General features: G+C 37.8%; 1 long non-coding RNA gene across 2 annotated transcripts in view; it reads left to right on the forward strand.

The window, feature by feature from the left end:
- LOC140523789 (uncharacterized) overlaps positions 1-10,221 on the forward strand; it is a 48,285-nt gene extending 38,064 nt beyond the window's left edge. For both annotated transcript variants that reach the window (XR_011973472.1, XR_011973473.1), the window contains exons 2-3: positions 9,654-9,804; positions 9,967-10,221. This is a non-coding gene — a long non-coding RNA (uncharacterized lncRNA). The remainder of the gene's footprint in view (positions 1-9,653; positions 9,805-9,966) is intronic.
- The last annotated feature ends 2,036 nt before the right edge of the window (positions 10,222-12,257 follow it).

The following is a 12,257-nucleotide window of genomic DNA, read 5'->3' on the forward strand; positions in this document are numbered from 1 at the left end:
CTATTTGGGTTTTTTAATTCATTTTAAAAATTAATTAATTAATTTATTTTTAGTTTTCAACATTTACTTCCACCAGATTATGAGTTCCAAATTTTCTTCCCATCTCTCCCCTCTTCACTCCCCAAGACACCGTGCATTCTGATTACCCCCTGCCCCCATTTGCCTTTGCTTCTATCACACCCCTATTTTCTCTTATCCCCTTCCCCTCTATATTCTTGAAGGGCAAGATAGATTTATATACCCCATTGCCTATATGTCTTATTTCCCAGCTGGATGTAAAAACAATTTTTAGCATTTGCTTTAGAACTTTGAGTTCCAACTTTCCTCCCTTCCTCCATCCCCACCCACCCCCACTGAGAAGGCAAACAATTTGATATAGATTATGTATGTGTGGTCATGCAAAACACTTCCATAATAGTCATATTGTGAGAGAATAACTATATTTCCCTGAATCCTATCCTGCTCCCCATTTATTCTATTCTCTCTTTTGACCCTGTCCCTCCTCACAAATGTCTATTTCTAATTACCCTCTCCTCCCATTCTCCTCCCATACCCTCCTTTCTATCATCTCACCTAATTTCTCCTTCCCCTGCTTACTCACTTTCCCTATACTTTCATGTAACAATAAATAACAACAACAATAAATAACATAATAACATATTCATACCACATTGAGTATGAATGTTATTCTCTCCTTAAGCCAAATCTGATGAAAGTAAGGTTCACTCCTTCCCCCTCTCCCTTCTTTCCCCTCCATTGAAAAAGGTTTTTTCTTGCCTCTTTTATATGAGAAATAATTTACCACATTCTATTTCTCCCTTTCTCCTTCTCCCAATATATTTCCCTTGATTTTTTTTAGATATCATCCCTTCCTATTCAGCTCACCCTGTGCCCTCTGTCTATATGTATAAAATCTCTCCAACTATTCTCACACTGAGAAAAGTCTCAAGAGTTACAAACATTATCTTTCCATGTAGGAATGTGTACAGTCCAACTTTAATAAGTTCCTTATGATTTCTCTTTCCTGTTTACCTTTTCATGTTTCTCTTGATTCTGGTATTTGAAAATCAAATTTTCTATTCAGCTCTGTTCTTTTCATCAAGAATTCTTAAAAGTCCTCTATTTCATTGAATGACAATTTTTTCCCCTGAAGGATTACACACAGTTTTGTTGAGTAGGTGATTCTTGGTTTTAATTCTAGCTTCTTTGACCTCTGGAATATCATATTCCAAGCCCTCTGATCTCTTAATGTAGAAGCTGCTAAATCTTGTGCTATCCTGATTGTGTTTCCACAATACTCAAATTGTTTCTTTCTGGCTGCTGGTAATATTCTCTTGTTGACCTGGGAGCTCTGGAATTAAACTACAATGTTCCTAGTAGCTTTCCTTTTGGCATCTCTTTTGGGAGGTGATTGGTGGATTCTTTCAATACCTATTTTACCCTCTGGTTCTAGAATATCAGGGCAGTTTTCCTCGATAATTTCTTGAAAGATGATGTCTGGGCTCTTTTTTTGATCATGGCTTTCAGGTAGTCCAAAAATTTTTAAATTGCCTCTCTTGGATTTATTTTCCAGGTCAGTTGTTTTTCCAATGAGATATTTTACATTTTATGCTTCTTTTTCATTCTTTTGGCTTTGTTTTATAATTTCTTGACTTTTCATAAAGTCATTAGCTTCCATCTTCTCCATTCTAAATTTAAGGAATTATTTTCTTCAGTAAGCTTTGGGACCTCCTTTTCCATCTGGCCAATTCTGCTTTTTAACTCATTCTTTTCCTCATTGACTTTTTGGATGTCTTTTGTCATTTGGGTTAGTCTATTTTTAAGGTGTTATTTTCTTCAACAATTTTTCCCCTTTAGCAAGCAGTTGACTGGTTTTTCATTATTTTCTTGCTCCAATCTCATTTCTCTTCCCAATTTTTGTTCTGCTTCTCTCACTTGATTTTCAAAATCCTTTTTGAGCTCTTCCATGGCTTGAGACCAATTCATATTTTTCTCAGAAGCTTTGAATGGAGGAGCTTTGACTTTGTTGTTTTCTATCTGCATGTTTTAGTCTTTTTTGTTACCAGGATTAGATTTTATGGTCTGATTCTTTTTCCTGTTTTTACTCATTTTTGAGTCAATTACTTGACTTTTGAGGTCCTTGTCAAGATAGTTCTCTGTTTCCATTGGGTGGGGGTGTAGTGTGACATGCTTGATCCCCCCACAATCTGTGGGCTTAGAGTTCCAGAAACAGCTGCTGCCACTGCTCCTCCTGCTACTACAGCTTCTGTGGGCTCCTCTGCCCCCTCTGCCACCCCAGGGCTGGAACTGGACAACTCTACTCTGTCACACAGGTCCGACAGGTTTTTTTCCCTCACCTTCCAATTTGTCCTTAGTGTTTTGGGATTCTGAAATCTGAAAACTGCCACAGGTGCCAGTCATTCAGTTCCCCCCTTTACCTAGGCCTGCTTAGGTCCTGTCTATGCCAGTGTGACCCACCCTGGACTACCCTCTACCGACTTAGTGCAATAATTGCTTCCTGTCGACCTTCTAGGCTGTCTTGGGTTGGATATTTGCTTCACTCCATTGTTCTGTGGGTTCTGTAGCTCCAGAATTTGTTTAGAGTCATTTTTTTATGGGTTATTTGGCTGGGTTTAGGGGGTGAGCTCTAGCAAATCCCTGCTTTTGCTCCACCATCTTGACTGTCCCCTGTAACGAAATTTTTGAAATTTTTAATTTCACTGGTTGGGTGATTCCATTACTGATACACATTACAACCCCTCTCTACCTTAGTAGACATGGTATAGTACAGTGGAAAGAGTACTGGATGTGGAATAATGAGATCTGGCTTTGAATCTACTGACATTAGCTGTGTGACATTTCAGTCTGAACCTTAGATTTCTTAGCTATAAAATGAGAATGATGATATGTGCACTGATTCCCTCATAGAGTTCTTGTTGGGAAAGTGCTTCTTTCATAATCCTTGAGGTGCTAGATAAATCTGAGTTATTATCATCATTGTAGCCAAACGAATTCATCACTGGGAGGCAACTCTCTGATAATCAACCCCTCTGAATTTAGTTAGTCTGGTCTTTGGATTACAGATGTGCAATCTGATGTCAAGCTCATATTCAAAGTCTTTCTAGCCTGTTCTAACTTGCTGGAATTTATGGTCTCTTAGCACTGTCTTTATGGAATCAGAATTATCACACATGCCGCTCAAAGTCCTATCTCTGGGTCTTTGCAAAGACCTGGAATGAATTCCATTTTTATCTCCAGCTATTGAAATCCCTAATTTCTTTTAAAGCTAATCTCACGTGTCATTTTCTACATGGCTTCTCCCCTACCCCCATCTCCCTAGATGCTAGTACTTTCCTTCCATATTACCTTGTATTTATTTTGTATGTGTATTAGAGACAGTGGCATAATAGACAGAAAGTTAGTCTTGAAACCAGAAAGACCTGGGTTCAGGCACTACTACCTTTGACACTGGCTATGTCATGTTGGGCAAATGACTTAACCTCTCAGTGCTCTGGAAAACTCAAAGGCCATAATCTACAGTGAAAGTATCAACTTGCAACACAGAGAATTCTTCAACTAGGAATTTTTTATGTCATCAAAATCACAGATCAAGTCCATATCCCCTATCACTATGCCTTGCAATATTCAAGGGAGTATTACAGTTGAGGAGGGACTCAAGTGAGTCAGTAAGTATTTATTAACAACCATTACGTGTTAAGTACTATGATAAGTGCTAAGTATAAGAAAAAGCAAATGACAGTCTCTGCTCTCAAAGAACAAATCATTTATGCAGTTATTGTCTCTACTGATAAAGTAAAAGCTACTTGATAGTAAGAACTGCTTCATTTCTATCTTTGTATACCCTTCAGCTAGCACAGTGTGTTGTTCACAGTAAGCATTTAATAAATACTTAATAAATGTACTGAATACTTGGGCAAAGTTCACTGCCTTGTTTATCTGGTTGAGGAACACTAGGGTCTTTTCTTAAGGAGTTTACACTTGTCTTGATGTCATGTCAGTTAAAAAATGTTCATTGTTCATAGAATATTTCTACAAGTGTTTTAAATTCATACTCTTTTTGGTCAAGGGCAGTAAAATAAAACACAACAGGAGTAGGAAAGAGTTTTTGAAAGTACTTGAAATTACAAGGAAAATCTAATTCTATGTTAGGTGAGTATTTCTTTTTGGAAAGTACTAATGATAAAAAGGTGGAATTTTTTCGCCCTTAAAGAATGATAGTTATGAAGTCTGATGTAATCTCTTCTGGGTTGAGTACAGAAAATACAGATCCTAGGAGAGAGATTTTTCCTCACAAATAGGGAAAGCATATACCAACTGAGAGATGAGTTTGAAAGTAATTGCTTAGTGACTGACAGTAGATCGCTCATCATCCATTTTTATGAACAATTAAGTACAAGGATGAGATGAAAAAGATTTATGAAAACATCTTGAATTCCTTAAGGCTGAGAACATTTTTAAGACTGGTTCTGCTTTAGCTTAAGCAGTTATATCAAAGACCTGAAATTTCCTTCAGAGTGTTCTAATTTCAGAACACTAATTCACTTTCCCTGTCCAAGGCAATTGCTTAGTTTCTATGGCCCTCTGGGTGAAACAGTTTTTTTATATGCACAAAAAACAAGCAAAGCCTCATCTACTTAATGTGTGAGATGATGCCTTGTTTTATTTCTAGCTGTTGTTTTTAATTAGCTTTATGAAGTTGTCTTGTCATGAGAGGTCTTAATTCATAATGGTTCTCCAGAATAAGAGTTTTGTTTTTAAGCAGTGGTGCTATTTAAGTGGCTGTGTGTGCTGGTGTTTATTTACATGGTTGATGTAAATACAAAGGCAAACCCACTTACTGACAGCCTCTACTATCCACAGCCATGCCTCTCTAAGATAGAAGGGAGGAGAAGAAGGCTCCAGTAGAGACCCTAAATGAGGAGTTACTCTCCACCAGCTGTGCTTTCCCCTTCTAAGAATTTCTGCAGCTGTGTGGGGGCTGAGGATGGGTGGAAGGAGGAGAAAACTGATGACACTCGTTTTGGGTGAGTGGGCAACACTATCTATATACTTCAAAGAGATAAGAGATTAGTAATTGTACTTCCTATTCGAAGATGTGACCAACTGCTGTGCCATTTTTGAATCCATGTCAATGCAGGTGCAGCTCAACCCAGTGGGCATGCCCCTGGCAGCAAGCTCTGAATTCCTGCTGATAAATGTAGTTAGAGGGGCGGTTTGTCTCTAAATGTGGGCTAAGGAGCTGGGAACATCTCTAAATAAACTCTTATTCTAGTTAAGGATATCCAAGTATATAGGAATAAGGATGAGGGAAACTGGAGACAAGCTAACAAAGCAGCCTGCTTGGGAGAGTGAGAAGACAGGAATAATTCACATTTTTATAATGTCTTATACTAGCTGCACTAGGTACATCAACCGACACAAAATTTTGTTTGGTACTTTGTGGTATTCTTAAATTCCAGGCTTTCTGGTTTAAGACTTACCAGGTACTTTTGATGGTTACCTGGTATGATTGAGAGTATCAGTATTATTTATTGCTTTTTCGCAGTTGGGAAACAGGTTCCATGACATCAAGTAACTTGCTTATTGTTAAGTGTCTCAGGTGGGATTTGAAGCACAGTTTCTTGCTTCGAGGCCCAGCTTTTTCCCCATAATGACAAGATATATAATAGAAACTGTTTTATAGCTTGGCATTATGGAAAAAGACTGTAAAATGACAGGGTCACACTAGATGAACAATGAAGACCCTTACGGAAGAAAATCTATGATCCTATGAGGTTGTTGGTAATTGGTTATGGAGACCAGGGTACAATAAATCTAACAAATCAATATTTACTAAGTATGTACTACCGCCAGGCACTGTACTAAGCACTTGGTGATACAAAAAGAGGCAAAAGATATTCCCGCCCTCAAGGAACTCACAATCTCATGGGGGAGACAATATGCAAATTAACATATACTAAATACAAGATAAATAGGAAAAATAATTAATGAAGGGAAGATATTGAATTAAAAGGGGTTGGGAAAGACTATTTGGTCAAGTGGTGGAGAACCAGATGGAATGCATGAAGCCTGGCTGGCAATATAGTTAAAGAGTTATTTGCATGGTGATATAATAAAGAGACTATTGTCACAATGAAGAGGCAATAATTGTGACTGCATTTTCTCGGGGAGGCTGAGGCTGGTCCATTTCTTGAGCTCAGGAGTTATGAAGTTTTGGACTGTAATCTGACTGAGTCAATCAAGTGTTCATGCTTAGAAGGGCATCATTATGATGAGCTTCTAAGAGGGGCTGTGACATGAAAAAGAAAAATAATAGTCCAATCCTCATAGAATTTAGATTTGCTCTTTTTTTCTCTGGGGAGTGAAAATGTGGATAGATTAGTATTCAATTGTAATTTGAGAAGAAAGAGAGTACTCACAATCTTGGAGGGGTACAATCAAGGAAAGCTATTTGGAGGTGATGTCTATGCTCAGCCTTTAAGGAAAAGTGGAGTGTATTTCAGGCATGGGAGAAATATCGGGCAAAAAGAAAGAACAGAAAACAGTATGTTGAATTTGGAGAATAAATAGAAATCCAGTTTGGCAGGAATGCAGAGTATATTTATGAAAGAGAATATTGTGAAACAAGGCTGGAAAGGTAGGTCAGAATCAGACTGTAAAAAAAAATCTAGAATGCCATGTTAAGGATTTTACCTTTTGTTGTTGAGGCATTGGGCAGCCATAATACGTTTCTGAGCAGCCACTGTAGGTTTTGATTTCATGAGATGTGTCATAGGAAGATTATTTTGGCATCTGTGTGAAAGATGAATTGGATAAGGGAGTAAATAGAGTCAGGGATGCCAACTGTTGTTGCTGAGTTGTCTTGTCATGTCCAACTCTTTGTGACCCCATTTGGAGTTTTCTTGGCAAAGATCCTGGAGTGGTTTGCCATTTCCTTCTCCAGCTCATTTTATAGATGAGGAAACTGAGGTGAATTGGGTTAAGTGACTTGTCAAGGGTCACTCAGCTAGTAAGTTTCTGAGGCTAGATTTGAACTCATAAAGATGAGTTTTCCTGACTCCAGACCTGGAACTCTATTGACTGAATCACCTAGCTGCCCCAGGGACACCAAATAGAAGGCTTTTAAAATAGTTCAAGGTGAAAGGTGATGAGGGAATGAACTAGGGCAGCCAACCTTGTGACAAAAGAGAAAGAAATAGATGCTATAAATATTTTGAAAGGATCAACAGGCAGCTAATTGGATAGGAGTTGTGAAAGAGAGGAAAAAATCAAAGTTGCATCTGAAGATGGTGGTTCTAAATAAAAATAAAGATGTTTGGATGAGGATCAGGCATAGGAAGGAAGATGATTAGTTATGGTTTGGATGACTTAAATTCTAAATGTTAATATGCAGCTATTTCTAGCTGACAAATAGAGACACAGAACTAGACCATAAGAAAAATTAGGTCTAGATTATAGATTCGGAAGTCATCTTCAATACAGATGATATTTGAATTCATGAGAGTGGGTGAGATGATAAAGAGAGACAGACACATAGAGACATACAAAGAGAGACAGAGATAGTGACAGAAATAGAGAGATGGATAGAGACAGAGACTGAGAAAGACAGAGAGATAGAGAATGAAAATAGAGAAAGAAAAAAAAATCTCTGCAAGACAGAACCTCAAGGGACACCCATGCTTAACAGACAGGAAATGGATTATGAGTTAGAAAAGTAGACTGAAAAAAGAGTCATTAGGAAGAGGCAATAGATAGGATAGAGTAATGCCACAGAAATTGAGGGAGAAGTGATTGATTATCCAAGAGGATGGTCAATGCTATTAAAAGCTAAGAAAATGAAAATGAGGATGATAAAAAAAGCCATAGAAATTATCAGTTAAAAGTAAGTTTTGAGCAATTTTCTATATGCACTACTACTATTATTCATATCAACTTTTTCATAGCTCCAAGAGATGGATAGGATAAGTTCTGAGATATACGGGAAACCGAAGAAGAATGAAGTTAGCAGAACTAGCAAGACAATATACACAATTACTACAAGAAAAAAATGAAAATGAACACTATGTAATTATAACCAAGAAGCTTGTCTGTGGTGATGAGTTGATAAAATGCACCATTCTTTCCTTCTTGCAGAACTGGAGGATCAGGGGTTTAGAATATCGTACATGTTACTGGACACATTTAAAGAGTTGCTGGGTTTGGTTGATGAATGAAGTCAATAAACATATGACTTTCTTCTTAAAGTTAGCCTTGAAAGAACAAATCTAGTTAAGTAGTAAAGTTGTAATGCAAGTTGCAAAGGACCGAGAAATAAACAGAGGATAAGAAAATGGAGACAGTGAATGCACAGCATACTATTTTTTCTGGAAGGGAAAAGGGAAGATATGTCAGACTATAATTTGAAGGCATAGGCAGGATTAAACGAGTTTTGTGTTAGTGGTGTCCCAGGTTTGATGGTTGGCAAGGTGGTAGGTTGAGAAGATACAAGGACAGAGACAGTATATAATTAAATTGAACAACTATATGTTTGAGAATGTGAAGTAAGGAATGTGAGGCCAGAGTAGAATTGTTAAACTGGCAAAGAAATAATTGTTTCACTAAAGGTTTACAAACAAAGCCTGGTTGCTGGTTTAAAGTTTGTTGGATATGTTGTACTGGTTGGACTAGCTGGTAAATGTAGGCAGTATTAAAATAAAATATATCAATAATTTAAAAATAGATATGAGAAAAATCAAACACGTCATATAATTATTAAAGGACTAGACATCAATGATGATAAAAACTAATTTTGAGAAGAAGAGCAATGGAAGAATGGTAGATTTTGTTGAGAAAGGAAGGTTCAGAGGTCCTGATTACAAAGATAGAAAAGTTTGGATTGACAGTGTGGTCTAAGCTGTAACCACCCCAGGAGTAAGTGTGGTAAAGAGGAAATAGGAGTTGATGAAATGGATGAATGTCAATGCTGAGTTCACCATTAAAGCAGGGGTTAGCATGGAGGGGAAGACAGTCAGATACTGAAGTTCTTGAAGCAGTAGGGAGTAAGATTTGCATTCTGAGAGTGATAATAAAATATGGATAGGGTGATGTAGATGGATAGAATGAGCCTCAAAAGAGGAATGGATGGTTTGTGAGAGGGCAGGATATGTGAAGATCAGTTGAGAGAATTAGGGGTAAAGAAATTTCAGTACTTCTTTGGCAGGTTGTCATGTGGAAGAGGGGAGAAGCTAGGTAGCACAATAGATAGTGTGCAGGGCCTGACAAGTCCCGTTTTTATTACTAGTGACGGTGGTAGTAGGAGAAACATAGTTCCAGAGATCATAATTAGGATGGAGTAGGAACTGTAGAACCAGATTTCAACTAGATATAAGGAGCAACTTCATGATGATTAAAGTTATCCAAAAGCAGAATCGGATGCCTGCAGACATCCTTAGAGGTATTCAAATGGAGGCTGGGTAACTATTTTTCAGGGATATTTTAAGGGTGGCATCTTGTTTCAGGTGTTGTTTGGACTAGAGGTTCCTTCCAATTCAGATCCTGTAATTTGATGATTATAGAGTACTATTCACTTGCAAAAAATGATTTCTATCATTTGAGGGAAAAGTGACCTAATTTACATTTTCTTGTATTTCTAGGAAAGACATAATGGGATTTTACATGTCAAAGATTAAAAAGGAAAACAAACAACTTCCTGATGATTGAAGCTACCCAACAGGATGACTGAATGGTTTCTGTTTCACTCAAGGTCTACAAACAAAGTCTGGCTGCTGGATTAAAGTTTGTTGGGTATGTTGTACTGGTCCTACTAGCTGGGAAATGTAGTTAGTGTTAGAATAAAATATATCAATAATTTTAAAATATAAGGAAAATTAAGCAAGTTATAAAATGAGCAGATACATTTCTTTGTCTATGTAGCTCCTGAGTGGTCATTTCAATTATTCTTTCCAGGAAAGGGAATAAAAGTATGCCCGGGAATGTTGAGACATGGTCAAGATGAAGAGCAAACACTGGATTCTGTTTTTCACCCCTGAATTAAAACTAAACTACTCTATCAAAATGGAAAGATTTATTTTGCTTGCTTTCGGTGTTTTAAAAATCATCATGTTAGAGGCTTTTCTAAACATGAATTGGATGGTCTGGCAAGATAACTAGATAATGATTGGTTTAAATAAAATAATCTCTTTGGAGTAAGCTATATCTAAAGCTGATTCAGCCTGCTCTGTTTTTTCAAGTTATCTTAGATGCATGTTTGGCAGTCTGGTCAGTGTGGAAAGGCTCTGAGTGTAGGTTTTTCTAAGCTAATTCATACTTGTGGTTCTCTGAATGTAGCAAAAGTGATAATTTAGCTCTTGAACTCAACTATGATCTTTTTTTCCCCCACTGGGCTCAAAAAGGACCTTTCTTATCCCTCTTTCATTGAGGAAATGCATTTGGAAACAAACTGGATACTCCAGGCTATTTCAAAGCCTGAAAAATAAGATTTTATCCCCATTTCAAGTAAGAGATACTTAAAAATTTGGGCAGCTAGGTGGCACAGTGAATAGAGTGCCAGGCCTGGAGTCAGGAAGAGTCATCTTCCTGAGTTCAAATCTTGCCTCAGACACTTACTAACTATGTGACTCTGGGCAAGACACTTAACCCTGTTTGCTTCAGTGTCCTTATCAGGAATATGAGTTGGAGCAGGAAATGGTGTACCACTCCAGTATCTTTGCCAAGAAAACCCCAAATTGAGTCACAAAGTCAGATATGACTGAAAAATGACTGAACATAAATTAGAAATCAGAAAAATTACGACTATATCTGTAACTAATTGAAATATGATATTTAGGATCAAGATTCAAGTCCTGGAAAATGTAGCTAGCTAAGAAGAAAATCCTAGAATTGCTCAAAAGCTGTGAGGTCTAAGAAATAACTGGATCCCCAGTGAATACTCATTATTGACTAGAAGGAAATTCTACAATATTCTTCTCCTTTGCAGAGACAGAAAATTTATTGAATTGCTACTGAAAGTGTGCAGGAAGTCAGGGAGCCTTCCCAGAGGCAATTATACTGTACTTTAGAAGGGAACTTTTCTATTTTTTCCCTCGCGTGATAGGATTTTAAATGAAATGAAAGAAAACAGAGTGGTAAAGTATAATTTCAATGTTTCATTCTTAGATTTAGCTCTACTCACAAAGATTGCTTAGAATTTGAGTGTTGTTGGCTAAAATAAGACCTCTTGGACTTTCATATGCCACACTTTTTTAGACATGGAGAGTCAATGCCCATCTAGAGAAAACTTCCAGGAGTGAATTTCAAAGAGGTAGTAGAGGCTGATGCCGCATGACTTTTCTTTCTTTTTTTCTTTTCTCTCTTCCTTCCTTGCTTCCTTCCTTCCTTGCTTTCTTTCTTCCTTCCTTCCTTCCTTCCTTCCTTCCTTCCTTCCTTCCTTCCTTCCTTCCTTGCTTCCTTGCTTCCTTCCTTCCTTCCTTCCTTCCTTCCTTCCTTCCTTCCTTCCTTCCTTCCTTCCTTCCTTGCTTCCTTGCTTCCTTCCTTCCTTCCTTCCTTCCTTCCTTCCTTCCTTCCTTCCTTCCTTCCTTCCTTCCTTCCTTCCCTCCTTCCTTCCTTCTTTCCTTCCTTCCTTCCCTCCTTCCTTCCTTCCTTCTTTTTCCCCTCCTTCTTTTCTTCCTTGTTAGAAGTATCTAATTTTTATCGATACTGTTGTTTTTATACTGATTTTCCTTATCTTGCCCAGACTGGAAGTGTACTGGCCTCTCATAGGCCTGTTTCTGTCACTGATTGGCTTGATCCCACTTTGACCTGTTCTGTTTCTGACCTGGGCCAATTTGCCTTTCCTTTGTCAGCTTGGTGGTTCCCTGCTTCTAGAGGCTCACAATATTGGCTCTGGAATGAGTGCTAACACCCGATTGACTTTAATTCTGTCTACTGCATCTCAGAATTCCTGAACTCAAGTGATCCACCTCCCCAGTAGTAGGGATTATAGGTGTGTACCACCATACTTGGTGATGACTTAAATTTTTATTTCCCATTAATTTTTGAATATATCCTTCCAAATTCCTTTACACAGAAGCTAGTCCTTTTAACAAAGGTTTAAGAAAGGAAATAAAAGCCATTCAGTAATGCCAACACACAACTGTGCCTGACAGTAGCTCTTCTCAGGGTGATAGGATCAGGCATCATTAATGCAATTCAATTCCAGGTAGTTATGTGTCTGCTACACACTTGATGCTGTTCTGGGG

Source organism: Notamacropus eugenii, chromosome 2 (assembly GCF_028372415.1).
Source record: "Notamacropus eugenii isolate mMacEug1 chromosome 2, mMacEug1.pri_v2, whole genome shotgun sequence".
Classification (NCBI taxonomy): Eukaryota; Metazoa; Chordata; class Mammalia; order Diprotodontia; family Macropodidae; genus Notamacropus; species Notamacropus eugenii.